This window comes from Rattus norvegicus, chromosome 16 (assembly GCF_036323735.1).
Source record: "Rattus norvegicus strain BN/NHsdMcwi chromosome 16, GRCr8, whole genome shotgun sequence".
Classification (NCBI taxonomy): Eukaryota; Metazoa; Chordata; class Mammalia; order Rodentia; family Muridae; genus Rattus; species Rattus norvegicus.
This window is the reverse complement of record NC_086034.1, coordinates 71,678,415-71,697,069: the sequence shown is the minus strand read 5'-3', so window position 1 is coordinate 71,697,069 and position 18,655 is coordinate 71,678,415. Positions and strand designations below refer to the sequence as shown.

The 18,655-nt window shown below is 46.2% G+C and overlaps 1 long non-coding RNA gene across 1 annotated transcript; it reads right to left on the bottom strand.

Annotated features, from left to right (window-relative positions):
• Window positions 1-4,117: 4,117 nt before the first annotated feature.
• Window positions 4,118-7,144, bottom strand: LOC134482406 (uncharacterized). Its single transcript, XR_010058452.1, has 2 exons — window positions 5,889-7,144; window positions 4,118-4,365 (listed from the first exon to the last, which is right to left on the bottom strand). It is a non-coding gene; the product is annotated as an uncharacterized LOC134482406 (long non-coding RNA).
• Between the last annotated feature and the right edge of the window lie 11,511 nt (window positions 7,145-18,655).

Below are 18,655 nucleotides of genomic sequence, written 5' to 3'. Positions count from 1 at the left end.
ATGCTCAGACACACACCCAGCCATACCATACACATATGCACACAACCACAAGCACACTACAGCCCATACACACACATACGTTCACAGCCGTGGATATACATGCATGCTCAGACATGCACATAGACAGCCATGAAGAAACACATAACATATATACCCACAAGTGCACATATACACTCACATGTACACACACATACATAATGCTATCAAAAATATTTGGCCCCAGATACACATGCACATATACATACATATGCATGTGTACACACAGCTACACACATACACACATGTTCAAACACAGTCAAGGACGCAAGTTGCAATGGTTGCTGGAAGACTGAAGTCAATATGTTTGAGTGTGAACAGCAATCAAATAACCTTAGGCCAAATTCTTATTGATAAGTGGGGCTTAGGTATCCGTATCCCTAAGTAGGGGCTGATGTCCCAAGCAATATGACATTGTGACCAGCCCCTGGCACATATTGGAAGGCAAGGTGACACTCACCCTACTGCCTCAGCGGCTTTGCCCTGCCTGCCTGGGATCTGCAAAGAGAACTAGAAGGCGAGCTTCAATGGGAAAAGCAGATAAGAAGCTCACAGATATGGCTGCCTGCCTGCTCGCCTGCCTTCATAAGTGAAACCTGAAACTGTGAGACAGAGGGAGAAAAAATCCAAAGTCCCACATTCTGCAGTCTCCCAGGATGGGTCACTCATGGATGACCACTGACATAAACAGCTAGGGGGGGCTGGGGGGGGGAGTGGAAAGGCTGTGAGTCCGCTCAGCTGCTGTCCAAATATGGGCATCCAAGCCTTCCCTTTGGTCCTTCCAGCTTAAAGCAGCCAAACCTAACTCTCGGGACACAGGGCTGGCAGTGCAGCTCAGTGGCAGGGCACTTGTTCAGCATAAAGCATTTGTCCGTGCTCAGCGCTGCAAAGCAAAAATCAACAAAAAGTCTCACCAACCGGGACATATAAACAGCAAAATCACCCTGGCACAAAACACGCTACGGGATTCTAGGCTCCAGCAAACACTCAGCCCCTTTCATTGCACTGCCCAGGCTGGGGAGAGAAGTGCCATTAGGTTCCACATGGACACGGATTTTCACACCAAATTGAAAATCAAAACTCCCAGGCTGCCAACCCCCTTGGACTGCGTATTAATGGAGGTGTTTGTCTGAGTCCCATGCATGAGAGTTTCCTGTGCTCCTTCCTGGCTGGGTCATGGCTGTTGACAAACAGCTGTAGTGACTTGGGGAAAACTGGCCAGCACTTTATGGAGGGACCTCCAGCTCTGAGGGAGGTGTAGCCTGGTGGGGTGCTGAGACCTAAAAGCTGGATTTGAAAACGGCCCACCACTGCTGCCGCTAGTGTCCTGGCTGGTTTTAGGTGAACTTGACACAAGCTTAAGTCATCTGAGAGGAGGGAACCTAAATTGAAAGAAGAGGCTGAAGGCAAGCCTGTAGGGCATTTTCTTAATTAGTTGAATGGGCTGATGTGCGAGGACCCAGCCCATTTCAGGTGATGCCATCCCTGTGTTCTGTAAGAAAGGAAGCTGATAGTTTACGGAGCTCCAGGACAGCAAAGGCTATGCAGAGAAACCCTATCTCAGGAAGGAAGAATGAGAGAGAGAGAGAGAGAGAGAGAGAGACAGAGAGACAGAGACAGAGACAGAGACACAGAGACACAGAGACAGAGAGAGAGACAAAGACAGAGATGGAGACGGAGACAGGCAGAGAGACAGGGACAGCAGGTTGAGCAAGCTATGAGGAGCATTCCTCCATGACCTCTGCACCAGCTCCTGCCTCCAGGTTCCTGCCCTGTTTGAGTTCCTGGCCTTATTTCCTTCAGTGATGAACTATGAAGTGAAAGTGTAAGCCAAATAAAACCCTTTCCTCCCCATTTGCTTTTTCATCATGGCGTTTCGTCACAGCAACAGAAAAGTAGCTAAAACAGGTATCTGGATCTCCAGTGCGCCGACCCTCGTCCCTTTAGTGGCTGTTTCAACAAAGAGCAGAGAAGGAAGAGCAGGAGCAGTTCGCAATGTCAGTTTCCAGGGAGCAGAATGGAGAGGGGACCTTTGTCCTCAACTATAATCTCTTCTCCACCACTTCAAATCAAATCTGATGCTGGCAACCGGAAGTAGGCTTAGGGCCAGACAAGCTTTTCAGACCCACCAACCTCAACTCATATACACGTCACAAATAGATATCTACCCCTCACTCTTCCCCACCCCGACGTGGGCCAGTGTTCCAGGACACCCCCAGACACTCTGGGTTTGCTATGTTCTCTCCCCAATCCCATCTTGAGATAAAGCCTACAGCTTTCTCCTCTGTTGTGTGACTTTTCCTAGAAGGACTGAACAGATCTCCAGCCACCCCAGATAGGACATGGAGAGTTCATTGCAAGTCTAACTTAGTGAACCAGTGAGTTTATTGAGGAAGGATGGGCAGCAACTGCATCACCCAAAAACCCACCCCAACATGGGTGGTAACTCACGAAAGCTGTGTACCTAGAGTCCCTTGACCAAACTGGCAGGCAGCTCAACCAATCTTTTGCAGTGTGCCAGTCGGTTCTTTTCAATTTAACATGGGTTAGAGTTATCAGAAAAGAGGGACCAGTTGGGAAAATGCCTTGTAAGATTGGCAAGCCTGTGGGGTATGTTCTTAATTGGCGATTGGTAGGTGATGGCTCAGTCCTTTGCTATGGGGGTGCCATCCCTGGGCAGTCAGTCCCAGGAAGAATTAGAAAGCAGGCTGAGAAAGTCACGGGGAGCCCACTCTTCCATAGTCTCTGCTTGAGTTTCTGCCTGCAGGTTCTTGACTTCCTCGCTGATGGACAGTGGCCTTGGTGAAGCCGAAGGTGAAATAAACCCTTTCCTCTCCCCAAGCTGCTCTTGGTCATGGTGTTTTACCACAGCAATTGAAATCCTAACCCAGCAATTAGTCACTATTTGCATGAGCTCAAGGGATGACTTCATGAGTCTTGGACTTTTCTCAGCTCTCAGTACATTTTGTGAGCTTTCTGGGTCTATGTCTTCTCTCACCTTGAGAAGGGGATATTTCAACTACTCCCAGGAAGTAGTTGCACCACCTACTAAACCACCTTTAAAAAAAATAGTCATTATACCTGGAGGCTGGAGAGATGGCTCAGTGCTTAAGAGCACTGATTGCTCCTTCAGAGGACCTGGGTTCAAATCCCAGCACCCACATGGCAGCTCACAACTGTCTGTCACTACAGTTCCAGGGGATCTGACCACCTCACACAGACATACATGCAAGCAAAAGACCAACGCAGATAAAATAAAAATAAATGTAAAAAAATCATTATATATTGAGTAGGTTCACCTAGAAATCACAACCTTGAGTGTTTTTTAAGATTAGCCTTTTTATTGTACCTTTTATGAATCTTTAGTGATTCTTTGAGAATTTTGAGCATCTATACCACCCCCCCAACTCCTCTTACAACTACCCTGTCTACCCTCCCATCCTCTCTGATTGAAAATGAGGACATGACCACACCTAGGTATGGTTGAAGAGAAACGTTTTGTTGTAAATATGAGGGACAGAACAGCCAGAAACATCTGGAAGAGTCCAGACTGAACATGGCCAGCAGGCTAGACCTGGCCATGGCAGGGGAGGAGGGCAGGGGCAGGAGAGAAAGAGATAGAGAGAGGGGAGAAGAGGCCGTCGGGACCAAGAGAGTGCACACTGAGAACCAAGAGAACCAGGAGCACTTAGCTGAAGTGTTATCTAGGGATCTAAAGCTGAGGGAAGAGAAGTCCAAGCCCTGGGCTAGAGAGGTGTAGGGTAGAGAGGGAGGTCAGACGTGCTGGGAGGAGCCACAAGTACTCAATGAGTCTTGTCCCAGGTCTCTTTGGGACCTGATTCTTCCCTATATAATTTGATTCTTCTATTTATCTCCAGTCCTGTTGGTGTCAGCTGACTAATCTTGGTCTGCCCTAGATGGGATTGACCTACTGGAGGAAAACTGACCCCCCCAAAACCCCCCTCACAGCAGTTATCAAATGTCAATGGCTCCTCGGCTAGTATGAATTTCCTGTCGACCCCACTCCCTCTACCGTGTGGCTTCAGCCTTTGTAGGTAGGTGTTGTGCACATTGCTAGAAGTTTCTATGTACAACTGTGCTTTTGTATTCAGAAAACACTTTTTCTTTGATGGTATCTCCCATCTATGCTCTAATCTTTCTGCTACTTCTTCCTTGAGGATCCCTGAACACTGAGGGAAGGGTGTACTATGTATGTCTCTTTTAAGGCGGAGCTCTCCACAGTCTCTTATCCTCCATGCTGTGACCAGTTGAGGGTCTTCATGTCAATCAGAAGAAGCTTCTTTGGTGGGGGTTGAAAGATGCTGTAATCTACAGATAAAGCAATGTATTAGTAGGAGTCATTTTAATACTATGTCCATTTAGCAGAATAATAGAATTGGGTTCTCCCCTTAGGTCTATGACCAATCTAACCACAGATTCTTCACCTCTTTAATAATGCCAGATAAATCTAGGTGTGGTGGTATGTGCCTTTAATCCAGCCCTTGGGAGGCAGAGGCAAGCAAATCTCTGAATTAGAATCCAGACTTGTCAACATAGTGAGTTTCAGGGCAACCAGAGCTACAGGGAGGAAAACCAAAGAGCCAGATAACAATGCTACCTGAGTCAGAGAGTGAATGGTTACGCCTCTAACATTTATGCCACTGTTGCACCCGTGGGCATACCTCCTCAGGCCAGTCAGTCATTGCTGTAGTTTTCAGGGTGAGATCAATGATTTCTTTTCTCCTCTGATAGTGAGCATGGTACATTCCAGCACCATAAAAGCCAGCCAGTAAGAATGAAACTTACAGGTGAGTACAGCCTGATCTCTCCATGTGACTCTAGTGTCCCTTATTAGTCATGCTTCCAAGAGTGGCCAAGACGGAGGGAAAAGGGACGACCACCAGCTGGCACAGAAAGGGGTCGTTGGCACGACATGCCGTTTACACACAGAACTAAACAGATAAGCATAGAGTCGCCATTTTAGCTAGAAGTTAGCAGCTGAAGACGGAGAGAGAGAGAGAGAGAGAGAGAGAGAGAGAGAGAGAGAGAGATAGGGAGAAGGGGTATCATTTAAAAAAAAAAATACATGTACATGCTCCCACCAGACTGGGTACCTGGTGTATATGTGTGGTGGTGGGGTGCTTGGCCTGCTTCAACCTAAGAACCAGATGGTAGAAAACAGTTTGGTAAAGCCAAGACTGTCAGGGATGAACAGTTTTTTTGTGGCGGGGGGGATTGCCCTGCTCTTCTGGGATTTCCCCCAGTCTCCAAGTCTAGCAGGAAATGGGCATCCTGCAACATCCAAGAGCAGGTCTGGGGCTGTATCTATAGGTGTTCCAGGCAGGGGGCCTTGACGTGGCTGACAGAGGCTTGCCCTCCAGGGAGATGACAGTATCGCCACCTAGTTTCTCTGCCACGATACAGCTGTTCTTAGCCATCTTGTTGCAGTTTGCCTGAGATTCCTGCTTGATCCCTGCTGGCTTCTTCCCATAGCCCCTGTGGAGCTGGCAAAGCTAGCTTTGCTCTTATGGCTGCCACCTCAGGGGCCCAGAAGATGGACACCAGTTCCTCTATCTTGCTTCTGTTGCATCACAGAGAAGACTACTGAAGCGCTTGGCTGGCCGAACGACCCGATCCCACCATGAGAGACAGTCTCTCTGGAGGCCACATTTCCCGAGGTGAAAGTGGGATGAGAACGCAGACCTGAGCCCCAGCAGCTGTAGCTGGGTTCTGACTGAACCACCCCCTCATCCTCCATCTTCCCCTGCCTGGTGTTTCTTAACTTCATCGAATTGATAATCACAATGAACATCACTGAACCAACCCTAACCCCACCCACCAAGGTGGCTTACATTCTCTTCCGGTCTTCCACAAGTCTTCCACAACCGGAAAGCCTCAAGTCTATTGCTGAGGAAGACTCTGCCCTCCATCTTTTTCGTCTCTTCCTCTCGGCCACCGCTGCTCCGACCTCAGGGACCTGAGTGATCTGCACATATTGGTGTCTGTCCTCAGTTGGGCCTCTTTACTGTCATGGGGAGAAAAGCTCTGGGGACCCTGAACAGATCACGGACTTCCCAAAATGGATGAGAAATTAGTTCCCTAAGGGCACCCAACGTCAGTCCTCCAGAAAAGGCCCTTCCTCTGTGACCTCACCGGGAGGAGGAGGCAGCCTCTTCAGGGCGCACTTATACCAACACTTACCCAGCCTTTACCTTGTCCTCTCTGCTCCTCGAACCTGACTGTTCTGTGTAAGGCAACAGCTCTTCCTGTCCAGGGGCAGGCAGAGCTTCAGAAGCTCCCGACTGCCTGAGTTCATTCCATTTGTCTTTTTAGTCATCTTACTGGGACTCTCCTTTTGTGCCGCCAGGGAAACCGGAGGCCTTCTGCTCCAATCCTTCCTCTAAATCTATCCTTCCCCCTTTAAAGCATTTCCCATGGGTTCTAACTATAACCATCCATGTCCTTCTCCGTTGAGCTGAGGAACCGCTCTCCTACTAATCGGTCCATTCCATTAAGGCACTGAGCATATATTTTTTCCACTCTCTTAGCAGAGTCAAGAGCCCAACTTCACTTGCTCCCCAGAACGTATCCCCCACTATTTTTGTTTGTTCTTTGTTTTTGTCTTCGGTGAGTGTGGAAGAAGTGGGGAGGAGAGACAATCTTCTTGTTACCCGGGCTGGCCTAGAACTTCTGAACTGTCTCTGCCCCTCTAATGCTAGGATTTTAAAATGCACCGCACCAACTGGCCTTAGGGAGTTGTTTGTTCGTTTTTTTTCTTGTTTGCTTTGTTCTTTCTTTCCATTGTTTGCATGTAACCCTGGATAGCCCTGAACTCCTGATTCTTCCTACCTCTACCTTCCAAAGGCTAGGATTAGAGGGAGGTGCAGCCATGCCTGGCTCGCACCAGATTTGGATGTCCACCCAAGCCCCAGGTGTGCTTATGACAACTGACTATATGTGGGTCCGAACTGGGGTTGGTTTGACCAAATTGTTGGAGCTGCTCAAGAGATGCCAGGAAAAACTGGATATTAACATTTGCTGAGGGGTTGGGGATTTAGCTCAGTGGTAGAGCGCTTGCCTAGCAAGCGCAAGGGCCTGGGTTCGGTCCCCAGCTCCAAAAAAAAAGAAAAGAAAAGAAAAAAAAACATTTGCTGATTTGAACATCTTTTTTTTTTTTTTTTTTTTTTTTTTTTCGGAGCTGGGGACCGAACCCAGGGCCTTGTGCTTGCTAGGCAAGCGCTCTACCACTGAGCTAAATCCCCAACCCCACATTTGCTGATTTGATGAAAAGATTCCATGGGCTCGAGATGTCAGGGAAGGGCTAAGAGCTCCTCTCTACCTACTCAGCTGCTTGGAACCTTGACAAACTCATCCATTTTGGGCTTTATAGTGACGTGGCTCCATGGGCATGATCGATCAAGACATTGGTTATTAAGTTAACCTCTTACCCACTTCCCAGGTGGTGGACAGGACATGATGTTCCAGTCCATTGATCCTTGTCCTGGTCTTTCCTCTATCCGATCCCCTCTGGGAGCTGTCTACTGCTCATTCAACTCATTAGCATACAAAAAGACTTATTTCAGAGACTCCTAGGATTTTAGAGTCTATGCCAGGAAGTGGGAACAAGACCAAATATTTATATCATGGTGTCACACTGAGCTCCACTTTCATTACAAACATCTTAGTTCCTTCGACCTCCCTCCCCATTTCACCCCTCTCCTCTCTAAGACAGGGTCTCTCTGCGGCCCTGGATATCTGGTTACTCTTTGTGTAGATCACATTGGCCTTGAAGTCATCGAGATGTGCCAGCCTCCTGAGTGTGCCACCATGTGTGGCTTGGTTTTAATTTATCTTGACTGCTGTCAGCACCTTCTGGGCCTAAGACTCTTTATTTCTCAGCTGGCCTGAGGTGTTGCTTTTCTTACTTTCCTGGAAGTCCCACTTCTTCCACACTTGATGGGTCCCCAAGAGAGGGTCAATTTAAATCTACTTCACAGCCCACAACGGTGGTGGTGGCATATGAGTGTAATTCTATCACTGAAGAAATTGCCTCAGGGCCTGGAAAGGCCTCCGTGGGCAGAAGTTCTCAACCCCCAGAACAAACCTGGAGTAAGTAGAGAATCTACTCGAGAAGTTCGTCCTCAGACCTCAACATGAAAACCACGTATGTTCTCCAGTATGAACGTATCTTTGAAGGTAGAAATGAGCAGAAAGATCTTAAGTATGAGGCCCACCTGTGGTGCACAGTAAGAAGCCCATCGTGAAAACTTCTCAAGGTAAACAGGGCTGGAGCATAGCTCTGTGGTAAAGGTCCTGCCTAGGATGTAGGATGCCCTGAAATGTAGCTCAATGCCTAATCCTGTTCTCTCTGTCTCTGTCTCTCTCCATACATAGATTCCTCTTTCTAAAGTTCTCTGGTCCTCACTTCTAATGAGAACAAAGTCTAAAGTCCTTCACTTACCTCCATATGTCTCCAAGTCACTGTGACCAGCCCTTACGTCTCTCCTGGTTCTTGTTTCTGTCTTGCACCCTCCACCTACCCTGGCCCCCACTCTTCCTTGAACACACCGTGCCTCCTGCACTAGCTGTTCTTCTGCAGTCAATGCCTTGTCCCTACCCCTTCGTTTCTCTAGAAATCATCTCATGGACACTTCTCCAGACAGGCCTTGCCCATGTTCACCATCCCTTACCCTGGTGGACTTCAGTCCACTTGTCTTTTCTTCAGCTACTAGATCGTGCATATCTAGTGGGTTATTTGCATGTTGTCTCTCGTCCTCTTCTGTAATATTAGCCACATGAAACTACACTCTGATTCACTGCTGTGTCTACAGTGCCTGAAACAGTGTCTGGCACACCATAGATGCTTAATCAATATTGTTTATATGACTGTATTTGGTTATAACCTCAGCAAAGACTGTCGATCATCCAAAAGAAGTTTTCACCATTATTTTTGGGCACTAATAGCCAGGTGGTGGTGGCCTATGCCTTTAATCCCAGCATGGACAGGAGGATCTCTGAGTTTGAGACCAACCTGGTCTACAGAGTGAGTTCCAGAACAGCCAGAGCTACACAGAGAAGCCCTGTCTCAAAAGCAACAATAATGAAGGTAGCCTGAAATATATAGAAATAAATGAAAGAACTCTTAGGTTGGATTATTATTGTGGGACACCATACTAGGAGGGCATGAACAAAAACTCTACTTGCCCCAGATAGAGAACTGACAATGGACCAAAGTATGGTAAGCCAACTTGGTAAGCCAATGAGTTTTATAGGGGTTATTTACAGGAGCCTCGGGGAGGGGTTATTTATAGGAGCAGAAATGACTCAAGGACAGTTTCATCACCAAAGTCCACCCCACCATGGGTGACAGCTCACAAAGTGGTAAACCGGGACACACTGTAGCTGTAGGAAATAGAACACGTGCACACAGTTCTCAACGTCTCGCATTTCCACAGGGGTCATATATTAGATGGCCTGCATAGAAGATATTTACTTTATAATTCATAAAGGTAGCAAAATTACAGTTATGAAGTAGCAACAAAAATAATTTTATGGTTGGGGGGTCACCACAACATGAGAAGTTGTATTAAAGGATCACAGCATTATGAATGTTGAGAACGACTAGTTAGAGATCATTCTTTGAAGGTTGGTCTGCAAGGCTCAATAGTCCTTATATATGGACTCAGGGAGGGTGGGACCTAGTGAATCTGGTCAGTTTCAGGGACTTCCTAAAGCTTTCATGAGCTCTTTACTTCGTGAGTTTAAAGTGTTTCCTGGTAGAAGGGAATATTTCACCTCTGCTTAGAACATCCTGTTGCTTCACCTGCCTGTAAACACCCTGTGTCTTAATGAGCTTCCCCCTTTGATGAAAGGTTTAATCACTATGGAAACTGTCACACAACAGGTATAGTTTAGTAGTAAGGTGTGTACTTAGCATGTGCAAGGCCCTAGGTTTCGGCTCCAGAAGCAGCAACAACAGAAGCCCAACTCAAAACAAACAAACAAACAAAAACAACTAAATGACTAACACGTATGATAAACCTGGAAAGAGCAAACCAAAACTAAGGCCAAAAAAAAAAAAAAAATCAGTCAGTGAACCAAACAAATAAATCATTTTCTAGGAAGAGCAGGCCTAGAATTCCAGCTATTCCAAAGGCTGCCTAAGCTACAGAGTTAGTTCGAGGTCAGCCTGAATAAATTGTTTCAAAAAAAAAGAGGAGAGGTGGTGTGGCTCAGTGACGGAGCATTTGCCCTGCATGCTCAAGGCCCCGGGTTCAATCCTTAGTACTGAGGGGAGCACGTCGCCTAAGCCACCACTACAGTGCTGCAAACCTGTAAACACAGAAGCCGGAGGGCAGCTATAAGATGAGGCAGCAGCATGGTCTACATAGCAAGACCTTGTCTCAAAACAAACAAACACCCACTCGAGACATTCCAAGCATTTTAGAATCTCTGTCAGGAACCAGAAACTAAAACTAAATGTGTGCCAGGCGTGCCTGTGCCTCACCGTAATAACATCAGCGGCCCCAGCAGTGGGTGGGAGCGGGGCTGGATGGGAAGGAACTCCAGTCTGAGACCTTGCATGTATATGTGTGCAAGCATGTGGTGTGTGGACGTGCAATGCTTGTGCCATGGCAAACGCAGAGAGGTCAGAAGACGACTGTCCCAATCTTTGCTTCCGCTGTGGGTTCCAAGGACCGAACTCGGGTGTCAGGCTTGAGTAGAAAGCACTTTTATCCATGGAGCCGTCTTGCCAGCCTCTTCTCATCCTTCTAACTTTTAAGAAATTGATTCCACGCATAAAGGAAAGCCATATTGGTCTTTCTGAGCCTGACTTATTTTTGTTTTATATGACATTCTTCAATTCTACAAATGACATATTTCTTCTTTATGGTTGAATGTGTATATGTATTCCACTATATATTATATATATATATGTATATGTATATATATGTATATATGTGTGTGTATACTATGTATATGCATATATGTATAGAGAGAGGGGGGTTGAGAGATTATTATATAATTAATAACATTTCCTCTTTCCTCTTTCCAAACCCTCCCATATACCCCATCCCTGCTCTCTCTCATATTCATGGCCTCCTTTTTCTTTGTCGATCCGTGTGTGTGTGTGTGTGTGTGTGTGTGTGTGTGTGTGTGTGTGTGTGTGTGTGTGATGTTACTCATTTGTATGTTTTAAGTCTCACCATGTGGTATTGAAGAACAATTGCTGTGATCTTTCCTGGGGAAGACTATTTCAATCACCACCGGGGCCGCCGCCTCCGCCACCCCCATCCCACCCCCATCCCCATCCCCCACCCATCTCAGTACTCCTTAGCTGCCTGTTGCTCTTTGTTCCGCTTCCGTGTTAGCATATCTATTGGTACCGTCCTTGTTTGGGTCATGTTTGGGCAGCCGTGCTGGTGAGACTTCATGGGCATAGCTTCTGATGTTTCTAGGAGACAGTCTCACAGCAAACTCCCAATTCATCTGACTCTTACAACCACACTTTCTTTATCCATTAATCTATTGGTAGGCACCTAACCTGGTCCGTCACTCAGCTCTTGTGACTAGTACTGCAGAAAGCATGGATAGAAAAGCAGCTTTAGTGCTGCTGTCTTGACTCATTTCGCTGTATATAGAGTATATAGCCAGACTGTATGACACTTCTGCGTTTACTCCCACACCCCTTTGAGGAAACTCCGTAGTTTATATTCTCACAAAGGGTGTTTGAGTTTCTCTGCACCGTCCTCACCTACATTTCTCTCCATCTCTCTTTCTCTACCTCTCTACCTACCTGCCTCCCTGCCTCTCTCCTTCTCTTTCTCCCTCCCCCCAACCCCTGTTTCTCTGCAGGGTTTTACTGTGTGCCTCTGGCTAGCCTGGAACTCATATGTAGACCAGGCTAGTCTCATATTCATAGAGCGCCATCTGTGTCTGCCTCTTAAGTGCTAGGATTAACAGCATGCACCACCCCATCTCTCATCTTCTTTAAGACAAGGTCTCCTGCAGCCCAGGCACCTGCAAACTCTCCGTGTAGCCAAGGGTGACTTTGAATCTTTGGTCCCCCATCTTCCTACATCTACCTGCGGATTACTGGGATTGCAGGTGTGTGCCACTGCGCTAGGTTTATGGGGTCCTAAGGATTGAACCCAGGCCCCTTGAATGCTAAATTAGCAGTCTACAGCCGGGAGACATCCCTAACCCTGCTGATTCTTTCTTCATGAGAGCTATTATGACGGAAGTGAAGAGGAGTCTGAACATAGCGGGTTTTTTGACACACGGTCTCACTGTATAGCACAGGCCGGTCACAGGCAACGTAGGATGCCTCAGCTTCTAAAATCACTCGTGTATAACACAACGCTCATTGTCAACTCGGCAGAGTTTTTATTTATATCCCCTTGATGCTAAGGATGTCGGGTATTTTCCTATGCATTTAATGACCAAAGCATTCCCAGTTCTTTATCTCTCTATTAGCTGGATAATTCACTCTTCTGACCTGTGTGTTTAATTTTTTGAGGTTTTTTATATATGCTGGATATTAATCCCTTATCAGATGAATGGGATGCAGAGCTGTTCCTTCCGTCTGTAGAAATGGATCTAATTACAACATTTCCCCTTCCCAGCCCTCCCGTTATAGCCTCATCCCTTGCTCCTTTTCACTTTCATGGCTTCCTTTTTCTTTCTCTTTTTTAAAATGTATTTATTTATTCTATATAAGTACACCGTAGCTGTCTTCAGACACACCAGAAGAGGGCATCAGATCTCATCACAGATGGCTGTGAACCACCATGTGGTTGCCGGGAATTGAACTCTGGACCTCTGGAAGAGCAGTCAGTGCTCTTAACCGCTGGGCTGTCTCTCCAGCCTGGCCTCCTTTTCCTTTGTTGTTATATGTGGGGTTTTTTGTTTGTTTGTTTGTTTGTTTTGTTTTGTTTTGTTTTAATTCTGATAATCGTTTTCTTTGCTGTGCAGATCTGTAAAGTGTGATACACTTCTATCTGTCAATGTTTGTAATCTCCAGGCTTGTCAGATTCCTACTCAGGAAGTCCTTACTCTTAAAACTTTTTAACAAGAGTTACTATTAGTCATGTGTGAGTGTGTGTGTGTGTGCGTGTGTGTGTGTGTGTGTGTGTGTGTGTGTGAGAGAGAGAGAGAGAGAGAGAGAGAGAGAGGAAAGAGAGAGAGGAGAGAAAAAGAGAGGGGAGAGAGAGAGAATGCCCAAAGAGGCCAGAAGATGTCACATCCCTTGGAATGGGTATTATATTTAGCTGGGAGTAGCCCAACATAAGTGCTCAGAACCAAACTAATCCTGCAGGAGCCAGGATTCTTAATCCCCGAGCCATCTTTCTAGTCCATCTCACTTATATCTTGAAGCATTTCCTTCTAAGAGTGTCAAAGTTTTGCATCTTGTGTTTGGGTCTCATATCAAAAACTCTGCCCAGTTTTGAGTTGGTTTCTTTGTAGGATGAGAGACAGGAATCTAGTTTCGTTTCTCCGCACATGGTATCCAGTTTTTCTAGTGCTGTTTGTTAAAGCTTGATCTTTCTCCCCGTGTTTATGCTTGACAGCTTTGGCGAAACTCAAATGGGTAGTGAGACATGGACTTGTTTCTGTTTTGCTGTTGCTGTTCTTTTTTCTAACCCAGTTGTCTATACAGTTTTGTGTGCGTGTATGTGTCTGTGTGAGTGTCTCTGTGTGTGTGTGTGTGTCTGTGTATGTGTGTGTGTGTGTGTGTGTGTGTGTGTGTGTGTGTGTGTGAAGTAATTTTAAAGCTGCCAATTGCCTTCCTTTTCTGCTCCTACTTTCCTCAGCCCTTTTTGGTTTTTTAAATCAGCATCCTCTGCCTGGCTAAACTGGCGTACTCATTTTATAGAACAAAGTATTGCCCGATTCTAAAACCACAAACACATATAAAAGAGAGCAGGGTTTTTTTTTTCAAAACAGAATGACAAACAAAAGCCAACTAAACTTCTTAAATTAACTGTGTTGTATTTATGGGTGTTTTTTTCCCCAACTGTTTGTATTTAGGTGACATTTCTTGTAGGTCAGAATGGCCATCTATCTGAGGCTGACCTTGAACTCCTGATCCTCCTGCCTCTACCTCTGGAATGTTGAAATTACAGTTTATATGTTTCTAGAGACGAAACCCAAGGCTTTGCCCATGGTAGGCAAGTACTTTATCAACTGACCCACGCCCCAACTCAGTTATGGCTTTTTTTTTTTATTTTTATTTATCTAATGTATATTAGAGATGGTTGTGAGCCACCATGTGGTTGCTGGGATTTGAACTCAGAACCTCTGGAAGAGCAGTCAGTGCTCTTAACCACTGAACCATCTCTCCAGCTCAGTTATGGCTTTTGACATTTAATTTTATCCTCGTATAAAGAGAAGAAAGAACAATAGAAATTCGAGATCGGAATCCACTCTCAGCTTCTGCCAGGAAGGTCCCAACCTTTGCTGTGCCACCTCAGGTGAATCCGGCTTGAATAAAGGCAGAGTGTGAGCTTTTCCCTGGGAAACTCATGTTATTTCACATGTGGCAGCATTTGACTGCCAACGAGATGTGCTCGCCAGTGGGTAACTAGCTGGGTAGCCTAGGTTCAGTTCTAATGAAGGCGCATGCCATGTTGCAAACTCTCAATTCATATGTGCTCCAGCAAGGTACAGGGCAGTGCAGAGGGCACAGACAACACAACTGCCCTCTAGAGTCTCTGGAAATAGGTCTGGCAGGCATCAGCCATGGGCCTCACTGTGGCTTAGAGCTAATTGGAGCAATGGTCCAATACCACATACTTATCAAGCCAATGACCTGCCATTATTCTGTTGCCAGGATCCTGCCTCTGAAAGACAACAAACAAACACAGAAGGGTCTTAAAAACCCAACGGAGAAAATGTGAGTGGCCTGGGTATAGGCTTCAGCTGACAGGAAGATCAGACAAGGCTGGGTCACTGGGAAAACGATACTGCGGTGGCTTCGGGGGCCCCTGTGTGCTTGTGATCTGTATGTGTATTCTTTCATCCCACAACCTGTGGAGCATGCTAACCAAATGCTCTACCATTGGGCTAGACCCTCAGCCCCCAAATTATAAATTCATTTTACTCATTTTCCCCTTTTCCATCCTTTTATGTATTTCATTTGTATGTGTTTACTTATTTTATTTTATTTTCATTTTTTTGAGGATGCCAGACATAGACTCTGCTACTGAGCTACACCATTTGGGACTTCATGAGAGCTTGTTTGTCTCCTTTTAGGGTTTTGTTGTTGATGATGATGTTGATGTTATATTTGTTTATTGTTATTTTATGTGTGCAAATATTTTCATGTATGTATGTATGTATGTATGTATGTACACCATGTGCATGGCAAGTGTCTTCATACACCATATGAGGGTGTAGGATCCTCTGGATTGGAGTTAAAGAGGGTTGTAAGTGGTCATGTGGGTCCTGGAAACTGACCCCAGACCCTCTACAAGGGCAACACTGCCAATCTCTCCAGCCACCGTTCTTGAGAATTTTGAGACAAGACCTTTGTTTCAATTAGGGTTCCTATTGCTGTGACAAAACATCATGACCAAAAACAAACAGGGTTTACATAACCTACACTTCCACACCACAGTCCATCACTGAAGGAAGTCGGGACAGGAACTCAAGCAGGCTGGGAACCTGGAGTCAGGAGCTAATGCTGAGGCCATGGAGGGGTGCTGCTTACTGGTTTGTTCCCCATGGCTTGCTCGGCCTGCTTTGTTGTGGTACCCAGGACCACCAGCCCAGGGACAGCACCACCCACAATGTGCTGGACCATCCCACATCAATCATTAATCAAGAGTATGCCTGATAGACTTACTCCCAGGCAGTCTTAAGAGAGCTTTCATCAATTGAGATTCTTCTTCCCACATAACTTTATTTTATGTTAAATTGAAAAAATAACCTCACATACACATAAAATAAAAACATATTAATCTCTTTTTAAAAGTATTCTGCTGAGAGAGAAATCCAAGCAATGAACGTACACAAAGACACCCATGGGAAGTGAAACACTTGAGGGGAGCCTTGAAACCTTTGTTGCTCCAGAAGCTCATAGAGAAGGGCGAGTAAGAAAACTCTGCACTTTCTGGGGTGTGGTGATGTGCCCCTGTAATCTCAGCACTCAGGAGGTCGAGGCAGGAAGATGGGAAGTTAGACACCAGGCTAGAACGATGCCTTGGCAGTTAAAAGCATTCGCTGCTCTTATAGAGAACCTGAGTTTGATACCCAGAACCCACTGTGAGCGGTTTACAACCACCTGTAACCCAAGCTCCAGGAGGAACCAACATCTCTTGGTTTCCACAGCGTGTGTGTGTGTGTGTGTGTGTGTGTGTGTGTGTGTGTGTGTGTGCATGCACATTTTTTTTTTTAAATTTTCAAGACAGGGTTTCTCTGGGTAGCCTTGGCCATCCTAGAACTCACTCTGTAGTCCGGGGTGATATTATGTTCACAGAGATCTACCAATGTCTGCCTCCTGAGTGCTTGGTTTAAAGTTGTGCACCGCCCATGCCTGGCAGCACGCACACATTTTTAAAACATTAAAAGCAAAACAGCAGTGGCAAACACCACCAAAGTTCAAGATCACCTTCAGCCACACATTCCTGCTACAAAAATAAATTTTTGGCCAGGTGTGGTCATACACATTTTTAATCCCAGTACTCAGGAAGCAAAGGCAGGTGGATGTCCATGAGTTTGAGTCCACACTTGCCTACACAGCAAAATCCAAGCCAGCCAGAGATACACAGGGATAACCTATCTAACAGAAAAAAAAAAAAAAAAAGATGGTGTTAGACCTGGGGCTGGCATGTGTGCCGCTCAGCGACAGAGCACATGTTTGTTCTCAGACTCCGGGTTCCACCCCATCGCTGGCAAAATGTATGTATGTTCTTGGCTTCTGTTCAAATCCTAGTTGTTTTCATTTGCTATGAAAGTTTGGTGTCCCTTGCCCCTTAGTTTCCAATCTGTTAAAATAATCATCTTCGGGGGTTAAAGATGGCTCAGTGGTTTAGAGCACTTGCAGAGCAATCCTGAGGTGCAGAATTTGGGTTTCAGCACCCCTGAGTAACCCTAACCCCTAACCCCTAACCCCTAACCCCTAACCCCTAACCCCTAACCCCTAACAGAGAGTCACCCTAACCCTAACCAACAATGCCTCCCTGCATGCTGATAACCCATGCCCTGGGATGTTTGGATAAAGGAGGGTCACTGGAACGTGCCAGCAGGAATGCCAGATTCCTGGTAACTAAGAAAATGTGAGTCTCGGTTTCAGAGAGACCCAGACCCTGTGTCAAAGCAATGGGCAGAGAGTGCTAGAAGAGGGTGTCTGTCTGTCCTAGCTTCTTTTATTGCTCGTAAACACCATGACACAAAGGAGCCTGGGCAGGAAAGATCTTACTTCACCTGACAGCTTATACTCCATCATGATGGGAAGTCAGGACGGGAACTCAGCTCCACCTCAGGGGCACAAAGCAGAAACAGAAGCAGAGACCGCGCCCGAAAGCGGTGGCTTACTTGCTTGTTCTGCATGTCACCTTGCTCAGCCTACTTCCTCATATCACTTAGGATCACATGCCCAGGGGGGGCCATCCACCGCTCAGTAGGCTGGGCCCTTCTCCATAAGTCATTAATAAAAAGAAATGCTGGGCTGGAGAGATGGCTCAGTGGTTAAGAGCACTGACTGCTCTTCCAGAGGTCCTGAGTTCAAATCCCAGCAACTACATGGTGGCTCACAACCATCTGTAATGGGATCTGGTGCCTTCTTCTGGTGTGTCTGAAGACACCTACAACAGACTTATACATAATGAATAAAAAAAAAGGCTGCCTCCAGGATCCCCTTTCCTCTCTCTCCCCCTCCCCTCCTCTTCTCCCCCCCTCTCCCTCTCTCTCTCTCTTCTCCTCTCCTCTCCTCTCCTCTCCTCTCCTCTCCTTCTCTCACAACAGGGTCTTCCTACATCGCTCTGGCCATCTTGGAACTTACTCTGTAGACCAGGCTGTCCCTGAACTCAAGCAATTCTCCTGTCTCCGAGTGCTGGCTGGGATCAAAGGCAGGCACCACTTCACTGGCTTCACATTTAGCTTCCTGGAGGAGTCTAGCTTGTGCCAAGTTGACAAATAAAAATCAACAAGCAACTAACCAGGAAAGTGTACAATACCCTCTTCTGGGAGTCACAAGCAAACCCACACAAACATGTCACACAGAAACACACATACATAGATAGATAATGGATAGATGGGTACACAGATAGTTTGAAAACAACAACAAAATGTTCAGTTGTCCTCCCTCCGTCGTGCAGACGAACGAGCCAAATCCTATCTCTTCTTCCTTTGAGGCAAGCTCCTGGGACACACTCCAGGCTACTCTACAACTCAAGGTTCTCCTGTCTTCTAAATGCTGGAGGTTCAGTCATGCTGCCAGGTTAAACTCAGAAACTTTTAGATATAATATTTGTACGTGTTTGTGCAGAACAGCACACCAATTTTGTTTTTGTATTCAATATGTAATTGTCAAATTAGTGTAATAAGCAGTTCCCAAGCTGGGTATGACACACGCCTGTAATCTCAGCACATGGGAGATGGAGACAGGAAGAGCAGT